The sequence below is a fragment of the Globicephala melas genome, chromosome 4 (assembly GCF_963455315.2).
Source record: "Globicephala melas chromosome 4, mGloMel1.2, whole genome shotgun sequence".
Lineage (NCBI taxonomy): Eukaryota > Metazoa > Chordata > Mammalia > Artiodactyla > Delphinidae > Globicephala > Globicephala melas.
In genome coordinates, this window is record NC_083317.1 from 145,467,373 (window position 1) to 145,483,199 (window position 15,827).

Consider the following 15,827-nt stretch of genomic DNA (forward strand, 5'->3'; position numbering starts at 1 on the left):
TATATGGGTCATGTTAAGTACTTAAAATGTTAGATTTTAACCCGGATTTAACTAAGGGAAAGAATCAGGCAAATTAAAATGAAGGGAAATTCTGTAAAACGACTGACCCTGTACTCTACAAAAATGGCAATGTCAGAAACACCACCCCTCTCCAAAACAAACAAAAAGAAAGCCATGGCTTGGGGACCATTCTAGACTAAAGGAAACTAGAAGTTTGACAACTAAAGATAATGCGTGATCCTTGATTGGACCCTGGATCAAAAAATAAGAAGTTATAAAGGACATGTTGGGACACTTAGGGAAATTTGGGAAAGCAGGTGTGACAGAAAATTAACAGTTGGTTCATCCAAAGTGCCCATTGTGCAATTCTTGTACCCTCTTCGTAGATTCAGACTTAAATTTTTTTCAAAATAAAAAGTTGCAGAAACGATTAGACTTTGTGAAGTACAGAAATCTCAGCGATGATCTAAGACTTTCATCAAGTAGATCAAGACGTAAGTGTTGAGAATGTGGATAACAGTTTCTCGAGCTTACTACTGTTAGCAAACCAAACTTGGGTCCACTCACCCGCACACAGTAAATCCAACCTGCTGACACCAGGTTGTGGTGAAGAAAGTACAGCGTTTATTGCAGGCACCAAGCAAGGAGAACAGGCAGCTCTTGTTCAAAAGACCCGAGCTCCCCAGTGGCTTTCACGGAAGGGATTTTAAAGGCATTGGAAGGGAGGGGGCTGTAGGTGCGTGATTAGCTTGTGCCCGGTTCTCAGACTGGTTGGCATCAAGGTGAAGTTTCAAGAATCATTGACCTTCTGGTTTCAACCAGTCTGGGGTCTCTGTCCTTGCAGTCAGCAGTTTTCATCTGGTGGGTTCTGCTTCCTGTACAAACAACTTAGGAAGGCGTGTCAGGCCTTTATCTATAGCTTTCAGGGAACTGGGAGTTCGGTGACTCTGCTATGTGGTGGATTTATAGTCTAAAGTGTTACCAGTTCCCCAGCCCAACAGCTATTCTTTGTTTCTCCATCTTCATGTTTCCCATCATTAACTCTCGATTCAGCCTTTTACTTCAAAAGACAGGGAAACAGGGGCTTGTGCACGGTTTCACTAAGGCACGTGCTTTCATAGTGCATAGACATACAGCTGCTCCACAGCTAAGATTCCCTCCTCCAAGTAACCGTTAGACATAGTCGGTCTCTGACCAGCAGAGCCAAGGTGGTTCACGGTGACTGCCTGGATTCTGGTTTGCACAGGCTTTGCTATGACCGCTGATCAAACAACACTGTTACGTACAGGATAGCCTCTGGTATAATAAGAATTTTGTGAATTCAGAAGTCCTTCACTAGATACTCATCAAGGACTTCCACGCACCAGGCATTGTTCCTCGGGGCTCACGGAAGACCTTTGAGATCCTGCTTCTCATGGAAATTGTGCTCTGGGTGGGAGGGATAGAAGTAGCTAAGCAAGGAATGAGATGGACTGGGTGATTTCAAAAATTGCTAAGTCTTGTAAAGAAAAAGAAAATCATGAGGGTAACAGGACAGAGAGTGATGAGGCAGGTGCGACAGGATAGTCATGACGTGAAGGCTTCTCCGAGGAGGTGACCCATCATCAAGCTCACGAGGAAGAATGTTTTACTTTACATGTCTCTGTTACTGACTCCTCATTCCGCCAGCCTTCAAGTTTGCCCTTGATGTCAAAGTCAAGGATCTTCTGAAACCTGAGTGCCTGCCGGGCTGCCATGGGGTCTGTGCGTCTGGTTTATCCACGCCAAGTGACTGCAGGGTGTGCTCGTTTCCTCGTTCTCTTGTTTGATGAAGGCGGATGTTCTCCGTGCACTTTTCATCTTTATGATGGACTTTTAAGAAAGTTAAATCTAAAAACCACAGAAAGCCCATCGTTTGCTCACACTGACACATGGTGATGAAAGTGAGTTATTGTCTCCGAATAATGCTGCAGGAAGTCTTCCAACCAGCAGTTTTCAGGAACGATGCACTGGCACCCCTCTGAATTACTATCTGCTTTTGCTAATTCACTATGACAGGTTTCTAAAGCAATTCAAGTTCATGTAAAAGCGGTGACAGAGAGATTATTCAAACTTGCGTAAAGGAGGGTGGAGGAAAGAACTCTATGACATTCTCCTTGTAGCACCAAGCAAGATCCATTGAGATTCATTTCCTGGAAGCATTAAATATGTTTTATTTTTTCCTTTTCAGCCACCTTTTCAGTTTCATCTGATAATTATATTCTATCTGCAGTGCTTGAATTTATCCCAGAGCATAGAATCAGTCAGCTGATTCTCTAGCCCGGAGGCCGCCAAGGACAGGAAGTGAAGACAGTATTCCTAAGCATTAGAGAAATTCCAATTTTTAAAATTCAGGCCAAAATTATGTCCCTCATATAAAAGCACTCAGGAGATAGTCTGGCAGGTAGAAAAGATCCTACGTAGGATTCAAGATATCTGTGTTCCTTTATTTCCCGTTTCCACCTAGGTGAACCAGAGCTGGCCTTCCGGATGGCAGGGTGGGGGCCATAGCGCAACACATAAAGGATCTAGAGTCCGAGAGCCTCGTCCGAGGTCCAGCCCCTCCACTTACAATTGTGAACTTGGATCGAGGCCTGGCCCAGAGTAAACACTCTGTAGACATGAACCTGCTTTCCTCCTTCCCCCCCGTCTTGTTTCTTTTTTTTTTGTTTTTGTTTTTGTTTTTTTGCGGTACGCGGGCTTCTCACTGCCGTGGCCTCTCCCGTTGCGGAGCACAGGCTCCAGACGCGCAGGCTCAGCGGCCCTGGCTCACGGGCCCAGCCGCTCCGCGGCACGTGGGATCTTCCCGGACCGGGGCACGAACCCGCGTCCCCTGCATCGGCAGGCGGACTCTCAACCGCTGCGCCACCAGGGAAGCCCCCGTCTTGTTTCTTTATGCCTGGTGGCTCACGCTCCCACCCACCTTTCACCATCCAGCCGCTCAGCCCCGGCCAGTCTGCTGGCCTTCGTTCTGTTTGTCGGAGACGCTGAGCATGTTCCTGCTCCAAACCTGCTGAGTTTGCACTTGATGCTGCTCCCTGGGTCCCCCAGCTCACCCGTGGCTGCTTCTCATGCTTAGCTCTCAACTCAGACGTCACCGCTCAGAGCAGCTCCCATCCTCGATCACACCAACACATTACCCTGATGGGTTTTCCTTGTGGCTTCTCTCCCTCTCCTGAGTTATCTTGATGCTTCCTTTGCTGGTTTTGATGATCTTTCCACCCTGAGCTCTGTGGGAGCAGTGGCCTTGACTACCGTGGGTGCACCAGCCCCCGGCATATACTAGTTGCTCACTAAATATTAGTTGCATGGGAGTTACGGGGGACTCCTTGGAGGTGGAGGGGCCTCGTGGAGCCGGTCTGAAGGTCAGATGGTGCGAGGTTTCTGAGAGGACTTTAGAAGTTATAAAACTCTATGCAAATAACACATCGTTCAGTCTTCCCTGCCATGGAAGCACCCCTTTCCCATTGCCCCAAACTAAGGCATACTCTTCATATTCTTGCAGCATGTTCTGTAAAGACCTGGCATTTCTGACACATGCCTTCACTCCTGATACATCTCATTAGCAGGAGTTTCAAATGAAACTCGGAGGAATTTGAAGCAAGAGGAAAAATTCTTCGGCTTGGAAATTGGTCATCAGCAAACCGTTCCCAGGTGCAGCTTCGGTGCCGGAGAGCACGCAGAGCCTGCAGCATTGCAGTGATGCCCAGCATTCAAACTCCACACAGCTGCCCTGTGCCAAGTTTGGCTTCAAGATCACGGCATCCTGTGCCTGGTTTGGGGAGGAGGAGACAAATGCACAGATTTCAGCTCAGAGGTGAGCACAGCCCTTGTTCCTCACGTTCCTTCAAGACAGCAGTTCTGTGATCCAGGAGGGCAGCACTGATCATGAGCCTCTAAGCACATCCTGCCTGGGTGCAATGTAAGGACTTTTTTCCCCACATCTACCTACCTTTGTGGGAAATTTTCAACCTTTACCATTTATAACCTTTTCAGGCTTCAATCAAGATGTAGTATTTAGATTCCATATATATGTGTTAGCATACGGTATTTGTTTTTCTCTTTCTGACTTACTTCACTCTGTAGGACAGACTCTAGGTCCATCCACCTCGAGACAAAGTGAGAGAGTGGCATGGACATATATACACTACCAAATGTAAAATAGATAGCTAGTGGGAAGCAGCCTCATAACATGGGGAGATCAGCTCGGTGCTTTGTGACCACCTAGAGGGGTGGGATAGGGAGGGTGGGAGGGAGACGCAAGAGGGAGGGGATATGGGGATATATGTATACGTATAGCTGATTCACTTTGTTATACAGCAGAAGCTAACGCACCATTGTAAAGCAATTCTACTCCAATAAAGATGTTTTAAAAAAAAAGATGCAGTATTTTGGCTTTGAAAGAGCTTCATTTAAATTGTGGAACGAAAAGAAGGGGGTTTCCGAAACATCAATCCATGATTCATATTTAGAAAGATGTGTTTTTCTGGAAGTGTGACAATCATCCTGAGAGAGACTGGGTCAGGCAGTGAACAGCGCTGATTTTGGATGGCCAGAGCCCTCTTGGCCACCTCGTTGTAGACACGGTATGCAAGGGTCCTGTGCCTTTTCCTCTCTCCACTCCCTCTCAGGTTTTCCAGGAAATGAAAAGGGATTCAAGTTTCGGTGGAAATTGGAATCTCTAGTTTAAGAAAATGAAAACAGACCTTGAATTTGGGGAAAAAATGACTTTATCTGTGGCTCTCAAGATGGATAGTCTCCCTCTTTATTGAAGTGTAAGGATTTTGGTTAACTGGGTCAGAAAAGGAAATTGCACATCCACTCTGTTCCTTTCCCCTCCCCAGAGGACCAGATCCTGTCCACCTCCTGGGACATGCAGTTTCTTTGTCAAACTCCTCACATAAATGTCCATATCTACTGAAAAAAAAAAAGTATATAGCACAAGGATGTTGAGGCTTGATGCAAAAAATTTTAATTATATTCTTTTTAATTTTTAATTAGAATGAACAATGCAACACGAAATTTCTTTTTTAAGCAAAAATTTCCCTAGCTTTATTGAGATATAACTGACATATAACATTGTGTAAGTTTAAGGTGTACATTATAATGATTCAATATATGTACACATTGTGAAATGATTACCACAGCAAGTTTCTTTAACACAGTCATCACTTCATATATTTATAAAAATTTGTTTGAGAACTTTTAAGATCTACTGTCTTAGCAACTTTTAAGTATACAATACAGTATTGTTAACTATAGTCACAGCTGCACGTTACATCCCCAGAATGTTTTCATCTTATAACTGGAAGTTTGTACCCTTTGAACACTTTCATCGATTTTCCCTATACAATGAGTAAACTTGAAGAATGGACAATATCTGTTCTTAGAATTGAACTTCATTTTAACAACATCTCGAGCCTAACTTATCTGTAATAAATAACTGAGCGTAGGAGAAGTGACTAAATTTTTTATCAGTATCTAGAAATAAATACTTGAACCTTTAAATTTGCTTGACAAGAACCACGCTTTCATCTCCTCCTAAGTAGAGGCTAAGACTATTACAGTTTATAGATTTTGTCTTACAAACATTATACCATTAGACAGGTAGACTGCTAGTGTTAATGAGAAGCTAAGAGAATCCAGAGGCGTTGAAGGTCATGGCCACGGCAACACCGAATTTCTAACATGGACTATGCCTTAAAATCAGCAAATTATCTGTAATAAAGATAAATATAGTTTATAAACTTTATAAACTCTTAAATTTACATTCCTCCCTTAAGTCAACTCATAAATAAGAATGGGGCACTTTTCTCTTCTGGAGAACTTAAGGATTCTTATATGGAGTTTTAAAGAGGAGAGTTGAATTAATTAGCACAGAAGGCATCACAAATTAAAACAGCTCTGAAATACGGCTCATTCAGAGGATTAAAACACACCTCTTTTTTCAATTGAAGTTACGTATGTTTTCAAGGAAAGAATTAGAAACAGAAGGTAGATCCTAAATTCCTAAGGGACTAAGGGTTTCACATCATCTGACTCTAGGCCAGGTTGTCTTGGGTGAGGCCAACCACCAGACAGAATGTTCCTGAACACTATGTAAGTGATCCTTTTGCTTGTTTGCTTGTTTTGGAGGATGGAAAGCTTTTTACTGGCTTTTGTGGAGAAACTAACATTTGAGCTCTAACGCTCAAAGAAAATTCTTTGTTCCTCAGACTTCTCTGTATTGCTTCTTCGGGAGCCTTTAGGTCAGAACATTTCATCTTTGATTCAGAATACTGCATCAACGAATCGAAAGGAACTTTCCTAGATGCCAGTTGTGGGACTATTTTCCCCATACCCGTATCTTCATGGTCTCCAAATTAAAAATAAATTCAGACTCTGAGTTTGAATCTGTGGTGTTTGATCCCTTGTCTAATGTCATAGATTTCCATTCTATTTGAAGGAGGATTTCCTCAGTTTGGGCCTTTATCACTTTTTGCCTTTATGTATGCAAATTTGCTCCTTCTTTACCCCCTTCCTCAGCTCAGTTCTTACTTTATATTTTCACCAGGTTCGTTTTTTTTTTAAAAATACCATTTTGAGTGGGTTACCTCTTTGCTTAAAGCATTTAATGACTCTCAGTCGTCTATAACGTCAGATTCCTAAACCCGGCATTCGAGGCCCCCGTGGCCCTATTTTACCCTCCTGATATATTTCATGGTGCATCTCACGTTGGACCGTCATCCAAACTGTCATTTGACTGTAACACACTCTGCATCTTCTCTCTCCTCTTCCTCTTTACTTATCCAAAGCCATTGCATCCTTTTGAGACCTGAGTCAAACACTAATGCAGAAGTTTTCCTTCCCCACCCCTGATTAAAGTAATCCCTCCTTTTAAATAAACTTCCATCTCTTGAATTTATTTGCTCTATGTTTTTCGCCTTTCATAAGCTGTGTCCAAGACTATATATGTCTTAGGGTCCCAGACCACGTCTCATAACTTTGTGTACCCCCATTCACTGCCTATCTCACCAACTTACACATTGTAAGTATTCAGTAATATCTGTTATTTGCTCTCAAAAGTGAGGTAATGCTCTTTCTAATAAACAGGAAGGCTGGGTGGCTTCCATTTTGAAGGAGTCCAATGAGCTTTTCTGTTGAGCTTCAACAACCATGTCAGATCACTTTACTTGCAGGATGCGGGCTGCTGTATTCCAGGTTCTGAAAGGTCCATCAAGGAAAGTGTGAAACGTATTTGGAAGAAGGGATCCTGCTAGATCTGGAAATGAGAGAGGGGTCACGCATCTCAGCCCATCGGTGGCATCTCTAGGGGGGCAGTGGGAGTGGCACATCCTGGGGGCAGGTAATAATAGCAGGCACATAGAGAATTTAAAACTAATGTGAAATGGACTCAGTTGTTTTGTTTCTTATCATCACCAAACACTAGCGTATCTAAATAATGTCAGTGATAAAATACTCTTTCTTCCCCAAAATATGTGTTGTTGTGGTTACTATTAAATTTTAATAATATACGTAAGCTCCAAATTAGCACATCGTTATTATTATTTAATAAAAGCTGTAGTCTACGCGGAAGTTAATTCCAGGGGAGAAGTCCCGGCTACGCAGACCGCTCTCCCAATCATCCCGTGTGTCCCAGGACACACCCGTTCTGGGACCTTTCTCCTGCTCAGGCACAGCTCAGGTCTCCAGAACCTTTGATATTCTTGCATTTAAATAGTAGCTTTGGAATAAGCCACAAGAACACAATGATTATAAAAATGAATAAACCTTGAGTTACATGCATTCTGTCATTCTCTGAGGCCACAATTCTGTCATTCTCTGAGGTTTTTATTTGTGTTTATCATTTGGATACTTCACGTATGTGATTTCGTTTGGTGAGGGCGCATTTCATGACTATCACTGAAAATCACTTTTTCAGATAGAGGAGGGGTATGTTAAAAACGAATTACCCTGAGAGTACTATAAGAATTTCTGTGTATCAGTTGTGCTCCTTTTACTGAGAACGGTTTCCAAAGAGGTCTCCAGAGAAGGCTCTACACAAATGTCAGAGAGGCTTTTTCTATCCAGCATCTGCAAGATGTGCTCACTCCTCTACCCTCTCCTGCCCGATCTCTAGCATTCTTATCCCCGTGAGTTTTTCTCCATAGCACTTATCACCTCCTGATATATTATACATGAGTGTGTGTGTGTGTGTGTGTGTTCACTTGTTAGTATTGTCGCCTCTGCTAGTCTCAGGTTCCATAGGGTCAGGAAATTTGTTTTATCGATGCAGTATCCCAGGCGCCTGTCAGATGGTCTGGCGTGTGATCGATGCTCAATCCATATTTGCTGAGTGAATGAATAAATGAACGAATGAGAGAAGTGTCAGAATAAATCCCACAGAGGCCTTTCGTTTATTTTCTTCTCTCCGGAGCCCATCTGAAGTGGGGAGAATGGACAGACCTTCAGACGGGTTCCAGAAGTACCTTTTGCCGATCTTAAAGAACGTGGTTTTCTTGTGGTAGGTGGAAAATTGCCTCAGCTTCCCTCCACATCCGTTTAACCTGTAAACCTAACTCGGAACGTAGTGGTATAATAAAAATGACCATATATTGACAATGTACTATAATTAGGCCCTTTAAAATGTCTTATCTCAATGAATTCTCAAAAAGCCATTGTATAGATGAGAAAATGACGCCACCAGTGTGGTCATCTGGGCCTGCCCCGTCCCCACGTCCCCAGGACCAGAGACCAGGAAGGAAGAGCAGCTGGGGCCCGCGAGGCAGAGCCCGGCCCTTTGCAGGATCCTCTCCATCTCTCACAGCCTCTGCTGCTCTGGCACCGGCTCCCGCCAGCATATGCTACCGCGAAGTGTTAGGTGTCAGCGCATCACCGCACAGCTGGGAAGTGGGGCGGAAGAGAGAAGCAAAAGGAAGAGCACAGCAGAGCCGGGGAGCGTAGTGCAAGGCTTCAGAGAGGTGGGAGAGCGGTGTCAGCTCCAATCCTGCAAGAATACAGAAGACGGTCCTCTGGGGAAGGATGTGTAACGAAGCCTTGATTCCAGAGAGTCATTGTGCGCAAGGAAGACGGGCCGTTTTCGAGCATCCACGTACTAAGTGAAGTCTGCCTCTGCAGAAGTTCTCGTTATTTTCTGTCTCACTCTTTGAATTCCTCACCCTAGAGCCCTGCTTTTTTTTTTTTAACACTCTATAAATGTTTGAGAGATAAGTCACTTTTTTCAAAAGTGCATGCTTTTTTTAATTCCAAAGTTGAAAATTCTACTAACAAAGTGATAGCAACACTAGGGAAAGTAAGCAAAGCATCTGCACACAGCACTACAAAAGATTTTCCATTTCTTCTGGACCTTTTCCTTTCCAGTCGTTGTACATATGCACTCCCGCTTTTATTATGGCATATGCTTCTATCTTTAATGTGCTAGGATCTGTTTCCAGATGGGATTGTTTCCACGGCTACCAGTACAAGCAAGGCATCACCGGGGCCAAGGATGAACTGAAGGGGTGAGAGCATCCCTGGTAGATTCACACTTGAGGAGAGGTCTCCCCCAAACCAGAGGCTGAGCTTGTGAGATTAAAGAATGAAGGAGGTGTCAGAGAAGATTCTAAGGAAGAGAGAACAAAAGGGCCTAAAAGACTGAATACAAAACATGGAACGTAGGTGGGGACAGAGAAGAATGAGGGGAGGAGAAGATATTAGTGGGAATTAATGAAAGGAAAATGACTTGCATCTCCCTGACATTTAGCTCGGCTGACTTGTACTAGCCACAGTCTCTATCTGGACAGCTTCTCCGTGAAATCCAGAATGTCTGGCATTTTTCTACAGGCAGAGTAATGAAAATGGCAAAGAATGATTTAAAATATTCTCCAAGATGTGTACTTGGATATACATGTGAGTTCAGATGTTGCAGACCTTGGTCTGTCATTAATAATGTTTTAGGAGAAACAGACATGCCATTTCTCACTGATTTCAGAACCTGGGAGGCTGAGAGAGATGGAGTATAAAGCGAAACCTGTAAACTGTCAGAAGAACTCACAGAAAAAAAGCTGACAGTGTCTTTTAAACAGCAGTAAGATAACCCGAAGTCTGGCAGAGATTGTGAGAGCTCTCGATCATGTTGGGTATTTTAGGCTCTTAAATCATTTCTCTGGTTACAACTCGCGGCCCGGTGTTAGACTTTACCATGACTTATAATGGCCCCCATTTAAACTCATTCTGAACTGTCGCTTCCGGAGAACGGACTGTCCCCACCTGTATGCACTGAGGGAGTCAGGCACAGCCACACTGAGAGACGCCGTATTGAAAACAATGCTTTCTCTAATCGATAGCATTTAGTTTATAGAGGTGAATTATATCATGTGGAAATCGGAGAGAAAACATTTTAGGGTCCATACTTGGTGGCCCCAGATGGCTATTGGTTTTTCCAACCTAAATTAACAACCTAAAATAGCCTGCATGATACTTTTCCTAGATGTGGAAGCAGTCCAATGCTTGGCTGAATTGTGCTGCCTTCCTGTTCCTGGTGGGCTGTTTTTAATAATGTGTGCAATAATGTAATAGAGTCATGATTGAAAAGCCATCAGAGATTTGGGTGTCCTGGAGCCAGACCAGGGAGGACTTAGCAAGCCCAGGCCCAGATGGGTTCAGGACACTGGAATGAATGCTCAAGCCTTTCTCGGCCATTCCATCCATTACAAGGTGAGCAAATATGAGACTGAGCATCCGGTTGCAGGGGGCCTGGAGAAGATCACAAGTGTCTATGGCAATGGTTCTCAGACTTTGCTGCAGACTGGAGTCTCCTGCAGAGGTTCTACAGTCCTCCAAGGCCTGAGCTCTACTCTAGAAACCAGGATTTCTAAGGCTGGCGCTAAGGCGTCAGTAGTTTAAAATATCTCCCAGGTGGTTCTGATACATGGCTATAAAAAAAGTAAGGTATAATAATGCTCATGAGAAATGCAGGTAGCTCAAGGAGTATTTCAAAGAGAAATAGCAAAGACTTCTTTGGCAGGGAGTAAGGAGGGGATGCTAGGTGGAAGGTACAACCTGGGCAAAAACAGGAATAAGAAAGCAGGTAGTGGGCCGGTGTGAAGTTCCTGTTGGCCAGAGCATGGAAGCGTAAAGGAAGAGCAGGGGAGAATGTCGGGGAGCCTCAGAATATGCTGGAAAGGGGGTTGGATGCGAGGCTGATACCATCTTAGTGGAAAACTGGTATCACTATTCATACGTAGAAGTTTAACCTTAGGGACCAGTACCATAAAAATAAAGTTGTTTCATGTTGGATACCATCACCTGCCAATGATTCTGTCTTTAACACCTTTAACTCTTTGCAAGAGGAGATTTGCAAGCGGTGTTAAAGATGGAGTAGCCCTGAGTGGGGTGGTGGCAGTGAGGATGGAGGGGCGGGGCTGGGAGTGAGACAGCTCAGGGACAGACACAGCCGGGCTTTGGCCAATGACCCTTGTTGACTCTGCCCGGGGTGATGGGCATTTCGTCAGTGTTGCCCCGGAGAATGCAGAGCCTGCCGTGTGTCAGCTTGAATGCTGAGGTACCTACAAGGGGTTGGCTGAGAAACATGGTAAAAATCACAACAGCAAATCTCTGAAAGTGCTTTCAGATCTAATCATCCCCTTTTATTCTGCCTGCAGAAAAGGCAGCTCGCAATGGTTTGATAATCCCAGGAAGAATGTACTTGTTCTCACTGTGAATGAACTGAGCTGGTAACATGTAATTTAACTCGACATACTTGGATTTAGAGAGTGTCATTTTTAAAATGCAATATTGAGTAACGTAAGAATTTGAAATGTCATGGAATTTGAAAACCGTGTACTGCATGGCTCTTGTTTTTTATGGGCACATTTTACTTTGGTGATGGTTGGATTAGGTTTGAAACAATGGGAAAATTGTTGTGTCCATATGTGCGTGAGAGCTGGTCACGAAGCACTAGGGTAAATGGGAATTTTCCAAAGTAAAGTTTTGAAATGACTAGCCAAAGAAAGTAATGAAAGAAATAAGCCTGCAGTCACAGAACAAATATTATGACCCTATCTTTAAAGTCAGGGGCCAAGAGATACGGAGATGTAATTCTCTCTAACCCTCTGGCGTTCTCTTAAGGACTCTGAGAGGTGTAATCATGTCTGTATTTGGGTTACATGCTGCTTTGATTACGTAGACTATTAGTAAAACCCAATCCACAGCCCCCTACGGTGACGTGAATAAGCCATTTTGCTGATCGTAGATCTTACTTTGCACGGTGACCTAGAATTATTAGTGGAAGCCGGTAGTACTGGAGACAAAAACGCTTCTGCTCATTTCACTAACTCATCTGTCCCAGTGGCATCAACAGCACTTACCTTTACCTTTTTAATTGTCCTGTCTTTGGTAGCTGTGTCCTCTTTAGAATAACAAATGAAGAGCTGCAGTCTCTACTTCTCCACCATTAGCCACCCACATTACCCTCAGCTACAATTCTACTGGTGTTGTGGTGACAGAAGAGCTCAGCAGTGCACAAGTTGAAGATGAATAATGCCTCCTGGTGACCAAATATCCTTTATGTACCAGGGTCTGTGCCGAGCATGTCACTTAAGTCATGACATAGCTTAAAATTCACCATAACATTATTGCTGTTTAGTATTGCTATGTTACAGATGAGGAAACCAAGACTCAGAGAGGCTATGGGAGCAGCCAGGATTTGCGTAGCTAATAAATGATAGAGCAGGACTTCAAACCGAGGTGTGTTCACACAGCCTGGTCTCTTCTGCTTCTCTACACCTCCTCCAAATGGCTCTGCCTGCTTTGCTTGGATCCCCGAATGCCCTGAAGCGTCACAGCAGGGATGGATTTGATAGTCTCTTAAGTAGAGCAGAAGGCACGGAGCTGCTGCCCCACTGAGCTGGCATTCACTACAGCTTGTGTATCCCAGCCAAGAAAATCCATAACTGATCCACCAAAACGTGTCATGACTCAACACAGTGAAAGTTTATTTCTTAATCACGTGGTTGTCCAGTTTGAGGGCAATTTGAGGCTGGTGGTGAGGTGGGAAGGGGACTTTGCTCCACACATGCAGGGACCGAGAGGGACTGTGGCACTGTTATCATCAATACATAGCTTCCAAGTTTGTCACTGTTGTCTCCATTGCACTCAGCCAGGAGCAGAGCAGGCTTAGAGGTGTGTACCTGGGAGACTTTGACGGACCAAGCCTTGGAAGAGGCATACATGCCTTGCACTCCCATTTCATTGGCTAGAATTCAGTTGCATGGCTACCGCTAATTGCAAAGAAGACTGTGAAATGTAATCAAGCCAGGTATGCAAGAAGAAGAGGAAATAGATTTTAGAGAGTGTTCATACCAGGGAAGAAGAAGAAAGCTCCCCAGTCAGGAATCCAAAGATTGAGGTTTCAGTCCTGATGGCCCATTGTAGAGCCACTCGATAAGTTTTTCATCTGAAAATCAGAATCACCGTCCCCTGCTGCTTTCTACTCCATAGGATAATTTAAGATCGAAATTAGCATTAAATAAAATATATGGGCATGCTTTATAAGCAACTTAAGACTTAGCATGGGAGAGCAGACAAAGTTCTAGACTGGGACATGGAATCCAAGTTGATATTCCTTTTTCCACTACTCCGTGGCCGTGCAAGCATGACTCACTCATTTGAGGTCTCTGAGCTGGGAAGCCTTTTCTGTAAAGTTAGAAGGAAAAGCACTTACCTTACCTTCTTTATAGGGATCCAGAGCATATACAAATCAGCAGCCTGTGCAAAAGTGTTTGAAACTCATTACATGTCAAATTTTTGTTTTTGATATCACTGGGGACAATTTTACTTGGAGAGGGCTTTCTGAACCCAAACTCCCTGCTTTATCCTCTCCACCTGACTGAATGAAGTAGGACATTTATGCACAAAATAATATTTTTTTCAAAAAATCGAAATAGATGTCTCAGCACACACCATGAGTGACCATAAACTTCTGAGGGAACTGCCTGAATCACCTCCATGTTTGAAATTCCCATCATGCCAGGTGTGTATAGTCCCTGCCCAATTGATACTCACTGAATTACACCCAAGTTTCTTTCTTTTTATAAACAAGTCAAATGTAAATAGTGTGTCTTTTTTGTTTTTTTGTTTTTGTATATTGGAGTACAGTTGATTAACAATGTTGTGTTAGTTTCAGGTGTACAGCAAAGAGATTCAGTTTTACATATACATGTATCTATTCTTTTTCAAATTCTTTTCCCATTTAGGTGATTACAGAATATTGAGTAGAGTTCCCTGTGCTGTACAGTAGATCCTTGCTGGTTATCTATTTTGAATATAGTAGTGGGAATCTAAATTTAAAAAATTAAAAAATGATACAAATGAACTTATTTATAAAACAGAAACAGACTCACAGACTTAGAAAACAAACTTATGGTTACCAAAGGGGAAAGGTGGTGGGTAGCGGGATAAATTGGGAGTTTGGGACTGATACATTCAAGTTTCTTATTTATTTATTTATTTATTTATTTATTCATTTATTTATTTATTTTTGGCTGCGTTGGGTCTTCATTGCTGTGTGCGGACTATAGTTGCAGCGAGCGGAGGCTACTCTTCGTTGCGGTGCACAGTCTTCTCACTGTGGTGGCTTCTCTTGTTGTGGAGCATGGGCTCTAGGTGCGTGGGCTTCAGTAGTTGTGGCATGTGGGCTCAGAAGTTGTGGCTCGTGGGCTGTAGAGCGCAGGCTCAGTAGTTGTGGCGCACGGGATTAGTTGCTCCGCGGCATGTGGGATCTTCCTGGACCAGGGCTCGAACCCGTGTCCCCTGCATTGGCAGGTGGATTCTTAACCACTGTGCCACCAGGGAAGCCCCTGAAGTTTCAAATAGACTATCTGGCCAAAGACAAAGTGACCAAGGGGCCAGCACAGTAATAGTTAGTGACACTGGCAGTAATGTGAAGCTCTCCCCGCTGCCATTCTGTCTTTGAAGGGAGGGTTTATCCTGACTGATCACATTCCAACTTTCTTATTTGCTAAGTCACTTCTCTGAATATGATAACAGTCACTTACACAGACTCATACTTTCTTTCTGCATTGAGTGGTTCCAGAATTAGAGTGATTCATTCAGTTATCTTCCTTTCCCTCTTTTATTTCTCTTGTTGGAGTCTCTTGAAACTTCTGAATTCCAGCCAAGGCGCTGATTTCCTTCCAGGTTGCCTTCTGAGCCGAGTCGTGCAGAGAGATGATCTGGCCTGCCTTCTCATTCACTTCTGGGCTCAGTCAGCTACGAACCGACAGGCAGAGCTTGCTCTGCTAATTGTGGCGTGGGATGATTCACTCTTCCATTTTTCTGGGTTGTTGCAGGTGAGCCTGCATCTGCTTTTTTCAAGCTTTAACAAGTAACAAGAGACGGTAGAGAAAATCAGGAAGGGACTGGCTGCCTTTAGTTCTAGAATGGTTGCCGAAGTGTAGCACTGACGATCCAACTTAGGCTAATCTTGACTTTATCCCCCCACGGAACAACTAGCAGCATGTCGTTCTGTAAATGGCCCCTCCAAGAAGAGAGAAATGGCAAATAAAGCACTTGCAGAGAGGGAACTCTGTGCTTCTTAAACTTTCATGTGCACAGGAATCACCTGGGATTTTCTTACCGTGAAGATCCTGACGCATTCGACCTGAAGTGGGACCAGGGGGTTGGCATTTCCAACAAGCTCCCCAGGGTTGCTTCGGTCCAGCTACCACACTTTGAGGAGGCGGAAGAGTTGTTGAGGAAGGGCCCATACATACCAAGGCCTCACTCTTCATACATATTTTCAGATGATGTAGTTTCTGTAATAAGGAGTA

At 43.8% G+C, this 15,827-nt stretch overlaps 1 protein-coding gene across 10 annotated transcripts in view; it reads left to right on the forward strand.

The window, feature by feature from the left end:
* The window catches only part of LRRC3B (leucine rich repeat containing 3B), a 94,381-nt gene that overhangs the window by 21,240 nt on the left and 57,314 nt on the right, over positions 1-15,827 (forward strand). For 4 of the 10 annotated variants that reach the window (XM_060298674.1, XM_060298673.1, XM_060298672.1 and 1 more), the window contains one exon: positions 3,524-3,835. The exons of 5 other annotated variants lie outside the window; for them this stretch is intronic. The gene's annotated coding sequence lies outside the window, so the exon portion shown is untranslated. The remainder of the gene's footprint in view (positions 1-3,523; positions 3,836-15,827) is intronic. One more of the 10 variants, XM_060298676.1, reaches the window with a different exon arrangement.